This window comes from Thalassophryne amazonica, chromosome 19 (genome assembly GCF_902500255.1).
Source record: "Thalassophryne amazonica chromosome 19, fThaAma1.1, whole genome shotgun sequence".
Classification (NCBI taxonomy): domain Eukaryota; kingdom Metazoa; phylum Chordata; class Actinopteri; order Batrachoidiformes; family Batrachoididae; genus Thalassophryne; species Thalassophryne amazonica.
Genome location: NC_047121.1, coordinates 38,358,600 through 38,375,938, shown reverse-complemented (window position 1 = coordinate 38,375,938; position 17,339 = coordinate 38,358,600). Strand labels below are relative to the sequence as shown.

Here is a 17,339-nt window from a genome sequence, read left to right as displayed (position 1 = left end):
AGCCTGCTGAACGGGTACTCAGTGCCCGGTATCAAATCAATGGCACAATCGTACGGACGGTGTGGGGGCAGTGTGAGTGCCAGATCTTTGCTGAAGACGTCAGCGAGATCATGATACTCCTTAGGCACCGCCGTCAGATTGGGGGGGACTTTAACCTCCTCCTTAGCTGTCACACCGGGTGGAACCGAGGATCCTAAACACTCCCGGTGGCAGGTTTTGCTCCACTGCGTCACAACCCCAGACAGCCAATCAATCCGGGGATTGTGTTTAACACCCATGGAAAACCCAAAATCACTCGGGAGGTAGAAGGTGTTACATAAAACACAATCTCCTCCCTGTGATTTCCAGACACAACCATTGTCACTGGCTGTGTCTGATGTGTGATTAGTGGAAGAAGGGTGCTATCTAGTGCCCGTACCGACAATGGTGACGGTAAGGCCACTAGAGGGAGCCCAACCTCCTTTGCCCATCTGCTATCCAGCAGATTCCCCTCTGACCCCATGTCCACCAGTGCTGGGGCGTGAAGGGTTAGATCCCCACTCAGGATCATAACTGGGATGCGTGCAGATCGTCGGGGTTTCCCCGCGTGAGTATTATGACCCACCCTTAGCCCAGTCTCTAAGGACAAGTGCTGCTGTTTTGACTGTTTGGGGCAGTTTCTCTGCGTGTGCTTGGTTGAGCTGCAGAGAAAACACTCCCCATGGACCAGCCTCCTTTGTCTCTGATCTGATCTCATTTTGGTCCTGCTCATTTCCCTAACAACGGCAGCAGGGGGAGCTGTCGTCACGTGGAGTACCCTGGCTGTGGAGCGTGGGGAAGACGGCTCCCTTTCGGACCCGGGAGGAAGAGGGACAGCTTGTGCCTGACCATGCCCTTCATCTCGCTCCCGTCGGTGTTCAGTTAATCAGTTGTCTAACTGTATAACCAGGTCGATAAGCCCGTCTAAATCCCACGGCTCGTCCTTCGCCACCAGGTGCTCCTTAAGGACCAGAGACAGTCCGTTTACGAAGGCGGCGCGGAGCACAACAGCATTCCAGCCGGCGCGCGCTGCCGCGATGCGGAAGTCGACTGCATACTTAGCTGCGCTCCGGCAGCCCTGTCTTATCAACAGCAGCACGCTTGAAGTGGTCTCGCCTCTATGAGGGTGGTCGAACACCTGTCTGAACTCCCTCACAAACCCAGTATATGTCGTTAGGAGCGGTGAATTCTGCTTCCAGAGCGCCGTAGCCCAGGCGCGTGCCTCTCCTCGAAGCAACATGACTCGTACATGACGGGACGCTGTGAAAAGACGAGCGAGCACTGCATTAAGAAGTCCGCGCACGTCTCGACACAGCCTCCGTACGGCTCCGGAGGGCTTATGTAAGCTTCAGGGGATTGTAGGGTGGGTCGTTGAACGACCAGCGGAATGTCTGTTTCAGGCCTCCGGTCAGCAGGAGGAGGTGCTGCAGCAGCGCCCTGAGCACGCGCTTCCACCTGGGCGGTGAGAGCCTCCATCCTCCGATTGAGAATAACATTCTGCTCAGTGACTAAGTCCAACCGAGCAGTGAAAGTGGTTAAGATTTGCTGCAGCTCACCTAACACGCCTCCTGCTGACGCCTGTTCACCTCGCTCTTCCATTGGCTGTTCAAGCGATGGTTGACGCCCCTCTGGATCCATGACGCTGGCCGAGAAATCCTGTTGGGAAGGTGTAGTGACACGGACCCACAACAGGGGGCGGTAATGAACGGACAGTGGATGAGCCAAAAAGTAACAATTTAATGTTGTGAATTGCACAACGGAATACAGACAATTGCAGTTGAGGAGTACAGTCAATCATACACAAGGTGACGTGTGGGCACGCTCGAGGATAGAAGACATCTGTCCAGAGAAGAGCCGGATACCACACGGCTTCCACTGATAACGGATCTGAAGAACACCGGAGCCGCCAAGTCCTGGGTCCCAGGTGGCCACCGTCTCCAGCTGTCAGACCAGGTATTGCTGGCAGAAACAGAAACAGTTAATGGTGGGTGTGTGAAGACACACCCAGTAATTGTTCCCTGAGTAGTTCCTCTGGGAGGGAGAACCTCCACCTCCAGATACAATATCACCCGTGCAGCTCCTGTTGGTCTCCTTCCTGGATGGAGTGAGAGACGAAGACCGTCGTCTTCTCACTGTCCGCCAATCCAGCCTTTAATAGACCTCGCAGGAACACGGCTGCACACAGACAACTGTTTAGACAGAACAAAAATCACCGCAGAGAAAAATTACCTTGTTCGGTAGCTGATTTCTCAGCAAGGAGGTGGAGTTGCAGTCCGGCCTTTATAGTGATGGTGATGAGTGACAGCTGGTGCTGATAAATGACAGCTGTCACTCCCAGCGGCTCCGACGCCCTCTCGTGCTTGGAGCCCGCACTCGAAGCAGGGCGCCATCTGGTGGTGGTGGGCCAGCAGTACCTCCTCTTCAGCGGCCCACACAACAAAATAAGTTGAATTGAACTGCACTGAATCCTCAAACACACATTTCAAAGGATGTTTGGATGAGTGAGGACCAGTCAAAATGTCCCCAGAATAGACATACTGGTCCTCACAAAGGTCGATGTACGAGTTTACACACACAAACACATTGAGTCAGCTTTTGCTCTCCAAGCTTTTTCTTTATCAGTGAAAGTAGGATGAACTCATTATGCATATTCATTTTACACTTAGTTCTCAGGCATTAAGTGGTTTTGACGGTGCTTTCTAAACATGTGTGATTAGTGGTGCAGTAAGTGTGTGTGTGACGATGGAGTGTGATATACTGTGTGATCTACCTTCGCTCTCCTCTGATACACTTTGTTCCCAGACCACACCACTAGGGGCCCGCTGGCCCCTCAGAGATACTTCAGCTGCAAAGCCAAAAGAAGCTTTTACTTGCCTGCACCTCAGGGATCTGGCACATTCTGCTCCATTAAAAGCATTTAAATATGTTTTTTGTGAGTCAGAATCCACCCCCCCACCGGTCTATGTGCAGGCAGGCAGCCCTCTGCATAGACTTTTGGAGTTTTTCCCATTGTTGTGGTGTCTTTAAAAGTGTTTAAATCATGTTTCCAGCTACACTGTTGGTTAGACTCTTTCACCGGCGCTTCTCTTCCCACACAACAAGAAAATCAATACACTCAGTCAATTTAAATGGGGGGGGGGGGGGGTTACTCCTTTGATGGAAGCCATCTGCTTTTTTCCGTTACCTTCCCACGTGTTTAGGGTGATGCTTATATTGGTTGAGACCAGACTTTTCACACTCCATATTTGTACAAATTGGTGGTGGCTGATAACGGAGGCGTTTCTACTTTAAGACATTATAGGCAGATGTGCAATCATTTTAATTTTTTCTATCCTCTGTGGACATTGAATGTGAAATATTATCATTTCTGCATCACTCTGTTTGTGGACACAATTTTATGAGTACAACTCATTCACAATCCATTTCAGGCACTTGATACTTCCACCATTGGTACTCCCTGGAAAGCAGATAAAATTATTAAGTTTTCAGATTACTTGGTGTATATATTTAAATATTAATGTGGATGAAAATTTATTTTTTTTCTTGTGAACATAACTATCAATGCAAGGCAGACACATGATATCTACACAAAAGGTACTCTCTTGGGGACTAATTAATGGATTATATTTTAAGGATTTGGGGTGTGTGCATATTTGCATATTAAAGAAAATAAAGTGAATTTTCTTGTAAACATAACTCATTAATCATACATGGAAGACACTGATACCTACAGCATCAGAGCACCCTGGGTGAGAGATGAACTGATTATATTTGACGAGGCTTAGAGTGTGTGTGTGTGTGTGTGTGTGTGTGTGTGTGTGTGTGTGTGTGTGTGTGTGTATGTGTATATATATATATATATATATATATATATATATATATATATATATATATACGAGGTCTGTGAGAAACTATCCGACCTTTTTATTTTTTTCAAAAACTATATGGATTTGAATCATATGCGCTTGCATCAGACAAGCTTGAACCTTCGTGCGCATGCGTGAGTTTTTTCACACCTGTTGGTTGCGTCATTCCCCTGTGGGCAGGCTTTGAGTGAGCACTGGTCCACCCCCCTTGTCTGATTTTTATTGTTTAGGAATGGCGGAGCGACTGCCGCTTTGTTCCATGAAAATGTTTTCAGAAACTTTGCCAGACAGCCAGATGGAAACCATTTGGAAGATTCAGATGGCTTTTGGTGAAGATTCTATCGGTATCACATGGATTAAGGACCATTAAAACTGGATTAAAAACGGCCCACGGCGGCGGAGGGCGCACCGCGCCCCGAGCGGCCATCAACAGGCTGGAACGAGCAGATCACTTCCAAATTTAAGGCTCTGTTGATGCAGGACGTCGTGTGACTAGCAGAGAAGTTTCAGAAGAGGTCGGGATCAGCACTTTATCGGCACATTCCACTGTTAAAGGAGATTTTGTAATGAAAGACGTGTGGACAGATTCGCGCGTCGCGACGCAGCCGCTCATGGCGCGGGACAAACAACACCTCCGTGTTGGAAACTATTCGTAAGATTCAGACGGCTTTCGGTGGATTTTCAGTCGAGTGAGTATCCGAGAAATTGTTTAACAGCTGGGCATGTTCCAACTTGTCCTGTGAGACTTCCAACATGGAGGTGTTGTTTGTCCTGCGCCATGAGCGGCTGTCACTTTGTTTCTGCTTAAAACTGACTTTAGAATGATTTAAGAGGTTTTACTTTGTCATCTGATGGTTAATACTCACATTATTCCCTTTGATCGGTACAGAGTCAGACTCAGAGAGTCAGTCTCAGACACGCTGCTGCCGCACTCTGACCAGCTCCCCGTCTTTTATTATGAAATAATGCTGAATTTACGTGTAAATGATTGTTGTACCAAAGCTTCAGATATCTGGCGCTGAGATAGATGTCTGGAGTGCAGTTTGAAGCAGAAACATGATAACTGGCAAATCGCAGCTGACGCTCTGAAATGACACATGCGCACTGAAGGCAGGGAGACCAGTCGGGGGGGGAACTGTCCTAACTGCAACACTGGTTTGCATCCCCTTTTGTCTTCAGAACTGCCTTAATTCTTCATGGCATAGATTCAACAAGGTGTTGGAAACATTCCTCAGAGATGTTGGTCCTTATTGACATGATGGCATCATGCAGTCACCAATTCAACCAGTCTGCCCATTCTCCTCTGACCTCTAACATCACCTTGCATTTTTATCCACACAACTGCCGCTCACTGGATATCTTCTCTTTTTTGGACGATTCTCTGTAAACCCTATAGATGGTTGTGTGTGGAAATCCCAGTAGATCAGCAGTTCTTAAAATACTCAGACCAACCCGTCTGGCACCAACAACCATACCACATTCAAAGTCACATAAATCCTCCTCCTTCCCCATTCTGAGGCTCAGTTTGAACTTCAGCAGGTCATCTTTGCCACGTCTAGATGCTTGAATGCACTGAGTTGCTGCTGTGTGATTGGCTGATTAGCTATTTGTGTTAACCCTCTGGGGTCTGAGGGCATTTTTTGGACAGTTCACTCGCCTGGCATACATGTTTTATTATTGCTGTTAACAGCTCTCCCTGCATCCCACAATCAAGTTGTATGTCTCTTTTTTTCAGGACAACCTGTGCTTTCAGAATATATATGCTTTTGTTGTGTTTTATAAGTGTAATAAAGGTTTACAATCAAAAATAGGCAAGGAAAAAATAAAGCGAAAAATAATTTTCCACACACATTTATTCAAAACACACAGCAAACTATAATAAACAACTGTTTTGATACTTTATAAAAGTAATTTGAGGTATTGTGTGAAAGTCTGTACAAGAAAAAGGTTCAAACAATAAACACAAATGCACATTTTGAACAATATATACAAAATGATCTATGCGTTTTGTTGTCCATTGATATGGTAAACAGTTCTTTACACAGAGAAAGCAACAGAGTTATCCAGTAACATTCACATGCAAACTAGTGGAGCAATCCTGATAGTTACACACACTTTGTTTGAGTACGTGATATTGTCATCAGAGGCTTTCCGTGTGCTCCTGCTTTCACTGATCGCTGTGCGCAATGGCGCAGGGCGCACTGAGTATGTACTCATTTTATAGTATGTACTCATTGGAGCTATTCAAACGGGCCAACTAGTAACATATCACTCCCGAAAATGATCTTTGGCTTTTCACGTGAGGTAAATCTGCCCTACGATTGGATTTTGGAAAATCATGTGACGGTGAACCAATTCCGATTGGACACTCACATTGTGCACGTCATCACACAGCTTCTATGAGGAGTACAAAGATGGCTGATGGCTGGCTCGAAAGTCCGCGGAGTTAACTTTTCAGCAAAAAAAAAAAAAAAAAAAAAAAGTAAGTTTCTATCTCATTAAAAAGTTATTTATAATTTAGTAAAGCTTGGTCTTAGCTGTCGTATACGACAGCAGCGGCCCCAGAAGGTTAACAAGCAATTGAACAGGTGTACCTAATAAAGTGGCCGGTGAGTGTAAATATGTGTGTGTGTGTGTGTGTGTGTGTGTGTGTGTGTGTGTGAGCATTATATTTAGGATAGTGTGGAATGTTCTCAAGTGTTGTGTAGAATGTTCTTGAGGACTAAAAAAACCCAAAAAGCCCACAGATAAAGGTGAGTGGCAGACACAGTGAAGGAACAATAAAATATATGATTTGACGAAACTAAATTAGGGTTTAACTGTAGTGCATTATCCAGCTCAGACAGTTTCATAATGTAGATGAATGAAGAACAGCAAACTATTTCTCCCGGAGGGAAGAAAATGGGCCGTGATATCTGTCGAATGTTTGCGGCCCCGCAGTGTAAGACACTCCTGGAAAATTAACACAAACTAAAAATAATCATTTTGAAAAACTCCCACACTGGCCATTAAAGATTGGTTGCTTGAACATATTTGCACAAATAGTCTCTTGACAGCTCCTCACATTACCGCTGCTGGACTCGGGTGCAGCGCTGCGTCGAGATCAAAGGCAGCGATGTGGGCAGCAGACAGCGGTTTTGCGTACAGCGGGGAACCTTAAAATATATTGTTTAGTGGTTTGAGGTTTGTGGAAACTGAAGAACACATAACCTGTTGCCACGTTCATCTCACCACTTCACTTGTGATGTTTTCTTTTGCCGCCTTCCCAATGCATTTAAAGCTGATATGCCAGTGGAAAATAAAGCACAGAAAACAAACAAACAAACAAACCAAAAAGAGTTCAAATCCCTGCAGGGAAAGTTTTATTTAACATGTTAGGAGTGGGCGAGAGGCGTTAAGTCTTCATACAGCCACAGTTTGCATCAGGAGCAGCTCAGGACACTCTTTCTAATAAAAAGACATGGAAACAGATTTTAAAAAACCTTTAAATTCTGGTGACAATCCAGATTGGAATGCAGATTGAGCATTTAATTCTGGTTTCCACTGGCATCTCAAACATCGGTTCCTTTGAACATTTGTGTTAATGACCAAGGAATGAATGCTGATATCCTGATAAACTGCCTATGGAGCACAAGAAAAAGTAAGAAAAAAAAGAAAGAAAGAAAAGAAAGGAGCCGTCTTGACTCAGATCCAGACAGTAATCCAGATCTGACAGGTTGTTGGCTCTTATCGCTCAAATGATTCCCGCTCAAGTTATCACGGTTGCTGTCTGCACCATTTCCGCTGATGGATTCATTATGTAAGTGCTCCTCTGTTTCACCTCTTTCTTTCTTTCTTTCTTTCTTTCTTTCTTTCTTTCTTTCTTTCTTTCTTTCTTTCTTTCTTTCTTTCTTTGCAGCAAAAACATCAGTACTAGAATCTCAGATATTTCAAATTTGATTGTAACTCTGCTATTTTATTTTTTTCTTTTTGTTTGTTTCTTTCTATCTTTCTAGGCAGCAAAAACATCAATGCTATAATCTCAGCTATTTCAAATTTGATTGTAACTCTGCTATTTTCTTTTTTCTTTTTGTTTGTTTCTATCTTTCTAGGCAGCAAAAACATCAATGCTATAATCTCAGCTATTTCAAATTTGATTTTAACTTAGTGCTATTTCATTTCTGTTTCTTCCTTCCTTCCTTCCTTTCTTTCCTTCTTTCTTTGCTGTGGCTTAGTGGTTAGCACTGTTGTCTCACAGCAAGAATGTCATGGGATCGATTCCCACCTGTGGCCTGTCTGTATGGAGTTTGTATGTTCTCCCTGTGTTTGTGTGGGGTCCCTCCTGGTGCTCCGGTTTCCTCCCACATTTAAAGACATGCAGGTTAGGTGAAATGAAAACTTTATCATTGTCCAGATCTCCCTCGCAAAAGAGATCTTGATCTCAATGGGACTAACCTGGTTAAATTAAATTTCAAATTTGATGCTAACTCTTAATGTGTTATTTATTTTACATTGGTGTTACTCATTCTAATATTTCAAATTTGATTGTAACTCTTAATGTGTTATTTATTTTACATTGGTGTTACTCATTCTAATATTTCAAATTTGATTGTAACTCTTAATGTGTTATTTATTTTACATTGGTGTTACTCATTCTAATATTTCAATTTGATTGTACCTCTTAATGTGTTTATTTATTTTACATTGGTGTTACTACTCTTCTGATAGTTTCATTTCAAATTTGATTGTAACTCTTAATGTGTTATTTATTTTACATTGGTGTTACTCATTCTATATTTCAAATTTGATTGTAACTCTTAATGTGTTTATTTTACATTAGTGTTACACATTCTATATTTCAAATTTGATTGTAACTCTTAATGTGTTATTTATTTTACATTAGTGTTACGCATTCTATATTTCAAATTTGATTGTAACTCTTAATGTGTTATTTATTTTACATTAGTGTTACACATTCTATATTTCAAATTTGATTGTAACTCTTAATGTGTTATTTATTTTACATTAGTGTTACGCATTCTATATTTCAAAGTTGATTGTAACTCTTAATGTGTTATTTATTTTACATTGGTGTTATTCATTCTAATATTTCAAATTTGATTGTGGAAAAAACAAACAAAAAAAACCCAATCCAAACTTAGTCAGCGTTATTGTTTTTCCTTCCTTCTTTCTTATTTCTTTCTTTCTTCAGCGCAAGAGTTACTCTCTCAAATAATTTCAGTTCTTTTAATTCTTGAAGTGTTGTGTTATTTTTCTTTCTTTTTTCTTTCTTTCTTTCCAACAAAAAGTAGTGTTAAAATCTCTGTCAGATAATTTACACTTGTTTTTGTATTTTAATTTATTTCTTTGTTTTCTTTGTTTCATTATTAGTGGAGTTAGAATCTGTCTGATAACTTAGTCATTTTTAGCAGCTAAAGCATGATTTTGAGTGTTTTTCTTTCTGTGTGAGGTCCATTATTGTGGCGTTGAGCTGTAACAGAGACACTGATGGACTCAGGAAGTCTCTTACCATCATGCTAGGATCAATGTAACACGACAGGAGGCTTTTTGGCCAAGTATTTATAGATCACAGCATTAGGGCCTCTCTCGCTCACTTTCTCACACAGAAATACTTCATCAGTAAGAGAAAATCATATCGCTCTCATCATGTGTCCAGGAATGTCCAGCGCTCAATCAAGGAAAGGAGAGTGCAAAAGAATGTCAGTGGCTACCACTCACTTCTCTGAGCCATCCCTCCACACACTGAGCATGCATGAGCGCGTGCACATGCAGTGTTTCATTATGGCACTGCACTGGGCCCATTTAAGGTTTGTTTTTTGTTTTCCAATACATCATATTAGAAAGTAATGAAATGAGCTCCCAGGGCAGACTGCCAGCCTCCGTTTGAAGGTGAATACACCAGACAGGGTAGAAATTACACCAGTTTTTACATGTGGTCATCATTTGTGTGTGTGTGTGTGTGTGTGTTTCCAGTCCAAAAGTAATTGGACAATTGAATGTTGCATTGTTTTGCAGCCTATGTTGTTCCCTCTTTTATTTCATCAAGAACTCAGCATATAAAAATGCCTACAGATGATTCCAAGTGGTTAGCGCTGCTGCCTCCCAGTGACAAGATCATGGGATTGTTTCCCACCTGTGCCCTTTCACATGCTCCGTGTTTGCGTGGGTTCCCTCTGGGTGCTCCGGCTTCCTCCCACATCCAAAGAAATGCAGGTTTGGTGAATTGGAAACTTTAAATTGTCCGTAGGTGTGTGTGCAGGTGTGAATGTGTCTGTTTGTCTATTTGTGGCCCAGCGACAGACTGGCGTCCTATCCAGGGTGTACCCTGCCTCACGCCTTGTGACTGCTGGGATAGGCTCCAGCCCCCTCTGACCCTCTGTTGGAGTAAGCAGTTGAAGATGAGTGAGTGATTCCAAGTGTTCCTTTGCAGTTTTGTAAATTAGATCATTAAGAAAAGGAAAGACTATAAGAAACAGGATGTCTTTTGGACAGTACTGTGAAAACGTATTCTTGCACAGGCTGTTTCAAAGATCCTGCAGAAGTAACCATTGTTCTTCTTTTGATTTCGTCTCAGTTGCTTCATATAATCCCAGAATGACTCGATGATGTTAAGATCAAGGTTTTGTGGGGCCACAAGATCATTTCCAAAATTCTTCTTCACCTTTTCACAGAAGACACCTCTGTCTTTTCTTGTACATTTATGGTTGCTGTCATGCTGCAGAATGAATTTGTGAGTGATCAGATGCTTTTCTGATGATATTACTTCATAGAAAAATATCTGATTGCCCTGCTCAGTGCTGGCAAGATCATTAAGTCTGACCAAATCCCCAAATCCATATGGAAAAATGTAGAATGTGCAAAGGTGACCCCGATGCCGCATCGCTACCTGCAGACACTCATTCATGCACTTGTTCTCCAGCCTTTCTGTTACAGTCAAACACAAGCCCAAATAAGAAAAAAGTTGAGACATTGTGGAAAATACACATTTAGAAAGCGATGCTGACATTGTCGCAGTGATGCTGAGATTCATACAGCCAGTCAAAGGTGTGGACACACTTTCTCATACAAATACACAACCACACCTTTGTCTGGTTGTATACTTTGATTTCCATTTTATTGCAGACAGTGTGAAGCCAAAATATTTCATGTTTTTTGTGGTAACATTCATTGAATTCCTGTATTTTTGGTCTACAACACATTCTAAAAAAATTAGGGCAGGGTCAATTTAGGGTTAGTAATGAAGTAAAAAAAATAATAATGCTGTTATTTCAAACAGGTGACAGTGAGAGGTGATCGTAAACATGATTCTGTACCAAAGCAGTAACCATGAGTATCTGAGGAGCAAAGGTGGGCAGATAATCTTCAACAGACTTAAGAAAATTATTGAATTTTTTTTAAAACCATCATTCATCAATAGCTGATATAAGCATATGGGCAAGGGATTACACTGGGAAACCTTGGTCAAGCACTAAAATATGAAGTTATATAAAAAAATGCCACTGAAAACTTCACTGTACAAAAAAGATAACTAATAATAACCTTGTACAGAGATGGAATTGAGGTCTCTGGGCTTGGAGGCATCTGGGAACACCTAAGAACTTGGTTTATCCTAAGGTTCTGTTGATTGCCCACCCAGCATGATCAGTACTGGGACTGAAACATTGCTCAAGTTTCATTGCAATTGCAAATAACAATACAACACCTCAGTTTGAAAAATAAATAAAAAATAAAGTTTTTAAATGTAAACCTGGGTAAAATATTTAAGCAAGTCAGTGTCATTTAAGCAAGTGAGTTGGAGAAGAACGCTGGAAGTAAAAATCCAGTCAGCAAAATGCTATATATAACCCTCAGGATGCTGATTGGATGGTGCGGCACTGCTCTTATCTTCATTGGTTAAAACACATGAAAGAGTGAGCGAGCGCGCAGTCTAGCACTCACGCTCATGTCGGCGTATACACAAATAGACATGCATGCTCTTCGACGTGCCACCAGCTTGAACGTGCGAGTTCTACTAATTAACATCCAACCCCAAGCTGTAAGTGTGTAGCGCCGTCTACCAACAATGGCTTCGTACCAGTCGCACGTCTTCTCCAAATGCCTTAAAAGACTTTCACACAATTCCAAGTGCACACACGTAGAAGTGTGTGTGTGAGTGTGGGGTGGGAGGGGTGAGTTGCAAATATGGGGTAGAAAGACGGGGAGCAAGGGTGTTAAGGCTTTTTAAGGCTTCGGGGTTTAGAGGGATCAAGGAGAGGCAGAAGATGAAAAATCAGAAGGAAAAAAAAAACAGCGTATTTGTGCGCATGCACTGCATCCGTGCATGCAAGAAGCAGCCGCGGCGGAGAAACAGCAGCGTTAGCACTGCTTAATTAATCAACATCAAAAGACAGCATTAAAAATGAATGGAACCCGAAGCAACAGTTTGGCTAAAGTGAATTATTCAGGCGTGAGCTTACCCTGCTGCCCAACATTCTATTAAGGACGAAAATCTTGGTTTTTTTTAGTGTGTCATTTAGTGTGTCTTTGTAGCAGGGCTGCAGAGTTTGCTGCCGAGGATCAATGCCCGCTTTGCCGGGGGAATTTTAGGCAAACAAGTCTCACTCCACTTTTCAGGCTCTTCTGTTTCAGCTGAATGCCATTAGTCTCACTACTGACCACAGTTACGGGCCCTTAGTTCCAAATTAGGGCTGTATTCCTTTTTCAATTAATGTATTGGAGGAAGTGGTTTTCAATTAAATGAAAAAGTTGCTGAACTCTGAGATGAGGAGATCTTTACCCTAAGTGAAAATCCATTCTCTTTCCCATTATTTAACTCTAATTTGAATATCTGCTCTGATCTCAGCAAATTCAAACTGAAATAATACACATTTTAATCATTTATTTGTGCTCTGGCTCCCTCCCACATCCAAGTGTCAAGTGTCCATCACACGTGTGTGAGACAGTCTGGCTGCTGCTGCTGCAAGGTTGCATCAGGCATCTGTTCAAGTTTTAAAATTTGTGCATCCCACATATTTAAAAATCCCACAAAACGGTGATGCTGCAACTTGCAACTGTAAGGTGTCTTACTTACTAAACCATACAGTTTCAGACAGATGAAAAAGTCATCTGATTTAAAATGTGTTACAAGTTCTGCTTAAATAGACATGAAAAATGTAAGAAAACTACATAAATACATACAGCTTCAACAGCTTAGCTGGGATTGGGTCACAGGAGCAACAGTCCCAGCAAGGGATCCCAAACTTCCCTTTCCCATGCCACATTAACCACCTCTGACTGGGGGATACCAAGGTGTTCCCAGGCCTGTGTGGAGATATAATCTCTCCACCTAGTCCTGGGTCTTCCCTGGGGTCTCCTCCCAGATGGACGTGCCTGGAACACCTCCCTTGGGAGGCGCCCAGGAGGCATCCTTACCAGATGCCTGAACCACCTCAGGTGGCTCCTTTGAACGCAAAGGAGCAGCAGCTCTACTCCGAGCTCCCCACGGATGACCAAACTTCTCACCCTATCTCGAAGGGAGACACCAGCCACCCTCCTGAGGAAGCCCATTTCAGCCGTTTGTACCCGTGATCAAGTTCTTTCGGTCATGACCCAACACTCATGACCATAGGTGAGAGTAGGAATGAAGATTGAACAGAAGATCAAGAGCTTCGCCTTTTGGGTCAGCTCCCTTTTTGTCACAACAATATGGTAGAGCGAATGCAATACCGCCTGTGCTGCACCGATTCTCCGGCCAATCTCATGTTCCATTGTCCCCTCACTCATGCACAAAACCCTGAGGTACTTAAACTCCACTTGTGGTAAGACCTCATTCCCTACCCAGACTAGGCAGTCCATTGGTTTCTTGCTGAGAACCATGGCCTCAGATTTAGAGGTGCTGATCTTCATCCCAGCCGCTCCACACTCGGCTTTGAACCAATCCAGTGAGTGTTGTCACTGGCCGATGAAGCCAACAGGACCACATCACCTGCAAAGAGCAGTGATGAGACCCTGAACCCACCAAAGTGGAAACCCCCATCTTCCTGATTACGCCTCAATATCCTGTCCATGAATATCACAAACAAGGTTTGTGATGAGGCCCAGCCCTGGCGGAGGCCATCCCCCACCAGAAAGGAGTCAGACTTACTGCCGAGCACCTGAACACAGCTCTCACTTTGTGAGTACAGAGATTGGATGGCTCTGAGAAGGGACCCACTCATGCCATACTCCTGCAGCACCTCCCACAGTATCTCCCGGGGTAACCGATCATACACCTCCTCCAAGTCAACAGAACACATGTAGACTGGATGGGCATACTCCCAGGCTCCCTCCAGGATCCTTGTGAGAGTGAAGAGCTGGTTAGTTGTTCCACAACCAGGACAGAACCCTCATTGTTCCTCTTCAATCAGAGGTTCGACTATGGGCCAAACCCTACTTTCCCGCACCCTGGAGTAGACTTTACCAGTGAGGCTGAGTAGTGTGATACCCTTGTAATTGGCACACGCTCTGTGGTCCCCCTTTTTTTTAAATATGAGGACCACCACCCCAGGATATGGGGTGGAATATGTACAAAACATTGTACATATTCCACATAATTGTCAGCTGGCAGTTAGTAATGACATCACTAAGAACAAGATGATGGATTGTCCATCTGAAAAAAAAAAATGGCTTAAGGCAGTCTCCCTCATTGAAAAGAAAAGTTTGTTGGGTTTACAAGTTTTAAATATGTTCATCAGTTGCACAACACCAGAATGTACCCAAATAACATAATTTTTGTATATTTCTCATTGAAATACACAAGAAAAGTATGTTATTTGGACACATTCTGGTCATGTGCATCTAATGTACACATTTAAATCGTTTCCTTGTTTCAGTGCATGGAATATATATAATATAGCCATGCTGCACAGCTGAGTTAAGATGGCCATACCCTACACATTGATACGATGCTGCAGTGCCATAAACAGGCTTGTACCTAACTGGTACTCATGGTGCTTTTGCATGCTAAAATAAATTATGTGCAGCAGAAAACACAAGGGAAGCGCTTCATAAGAGGAAAGCAATGACAGATTGTAGGAAAAGTGTTTCCCTCTGTTGTGCATCAATGATGTTTAGCACACACGAGCACCATGAGTACCACTTATGTACAACCCTGGCCATAAATGTTTTCATGCAACACAGAAGCCTTTTGTAGAAGAACCACACAATAATATATATATTATGGTTTGCATGTGACAAAGGTGAGTGCCTTAAAGTCGTGATTCATGGTGAATCTAATGGTTCACGTGTGTGGAAAACAATGTCATCTTTTAGACATCGTAGCATCACATAGCAATGCTAACGGTTAATGTTAGAATGACCGATTGATATATCTAATAATATGTGGCCATGCAGTAGATTGACATCCTATCCAAGGTGTACCCCGTCTCACAGCCTATGACTACTGGGATAAGCTCCAGCTCCCCCCAACCTGAGCCTTAATTGGAGTAAGCAGATAGAGAAAATGGATGGATGGACATAACGGATCATCTAACATGCATGTGCTATAATTTTTGGTGGCAGCATGTATACACAGAAGGCCAATATGCTGAGAGCGCCACCTTTGCTGCAGATATGACCTGTCCAACAGCTAAAAGAGTGAAACTGGCTTTGTAACAATTTCTTTTCCTGCATTCAGTAGTGATCAGCAAAATAGTTCTAAAAATTGAACATGGAAAGAAAGCAGCTGTAATTCTTCAGACAGATGTGCTGTAGATTCCTGTCATCAAATCTCAGATGTATGTTGTATTCTGCTTGTCACCAAGTGCATGCTGGGATAGGCTCCAGCTGCCTCAGGATGGATGGATGGATGGAAAAAACCTGACACTCTTAGCAGTCTAATCATATTCATATTTTGACCAATTGATTTCAAATTATCGCAAAAACAGATAAATTGGTCTTCTTGTTCCAATACTTTGAGTAAAGTGTGTGTAAATCTCTCTGTGTGTATGTTAGCCTAAGGACAACACACACTCTTGGCTTTAAGGTCACATCTTGGCTGCTATGTGTGTGCACTAATGCGCGCTGGCCTCGCCCACACATTTTCATTTGTTCAGGGCTACTTTAAAGAACGTGCTCACCTAAGGGCCTGTGATTGAGTTTGTGAACAGCAGGTCATCAGTTCAATTCTCTAACCAGACAGAAAAATCAGGGAGGTGGCCTTGAGCAAGGTCCTTAATCCCAGAGTTGCTCCTGGTGTGCAGCTCAGCACTTTGCATGGCGGCGCCCTGACATCTATGTGTGAACAGATGAAGTTTCAAGCACTTTATGCGCATCTGATGCAATTTGCTATATAACTGCAGTCCATTTACCACTTACATGCCCCAGTGTACTAACAAAGAAAGGCAATCAAAGCTGTGACGGCTACATCTCTGTATATCTGTCAAAGACAGATTTTACAGCTACCCAGCGCGCAGCTGCTCCGCTGGCACGCATCGCACAGGAGCCATAAACGCCGTCGACCAGCCAGAAGCAGTCTGTTGCATTCTGATCTCACTTTCTGTTAAACTGCCCTGGAGCAGAGAATCTGTGATGAGAACATCGCAATGAATGCTGAACCTTGAAGTCTGATAGAACAAGAATTTTTGGGGATAGCAGCGATGTTCCAGAGGGTGTGGAGTGAGACTTTTTTACATTGATTCCCTCAAAAATCACATTGATAAATCCAGCGTGCACCCAGTTGGCGCATGGATTAGTGTGAATGGAGCCGGAGTGTGGAACAGCATATTTAACATACCAGAGCGGTACTGGACCCACTGAAACCAAAACAGATCTATGTATTATTAAGCATTGCTGCTTCGTCTTTCCACATCATTTGTCTTTGAAAAGGACTTTTATTTCACACTCTGTATATTCTGTGACTGTTTCTGGGCAAGATTTTCTTTTTACAGATTAGTTTGGGCTTTTGTGTGTGGGTGTGTCTGTGGGTGTGGGTGTGCATTTTTCTTTAACTGTGTCATTTAGCTGATATGCCTCACTGTTAAACCGAACATTCCATTTTAATACAATAATTAAGTTAATGTAGCTCAAACTGTGAAAAAAGTTATATTCACTCATTTCCATTAATTAAACTAACTTAAAAATGAATTGTCATAACTCTTCTTTTAAGTGCATTTAAAGTTTTGGGGCATTTAAGTGTTGGTGATGTATTTCCAGTGCATTCCATTCACTCATTTTAATTGAGTTTATGTAACGGCGCCAGCAGGTGTCGCTGTGCATATGTCATTATTAAAGCTCACTCCCCAACAGCTCAAAAGAATTCTCTGGTCACAAGGCGAGGTTAGAGAGTCCGACTTCTATGCCGGCGATCGTGAGTTCGCGTCCTGAGGGGAGCAAATGGGCGGAGTCATAACAACACAACACAGAGTCAACAAGTAAACCAAAGAATGCATCAAAAAATCGAATCCAAAATGTAATGCAAATTTTTTAAGGCAGAAATTA

At 42.8% G+C, this 17,339-nt stretch overlaps 1 protein-coding gene across 1 annotated transcript in view; it reads left to right on the top strand.

The window, feature by feature from the left end:
* efna2a (ephrin-A2a) overlaps positions 1–17,339 on the top strand; it is a 255,598-nt gene that overhangs the window by 123,578 nt on the left and 114,681 nt on the right. The gene's annotated exons all lie outside the window — the stretch shown is intronic.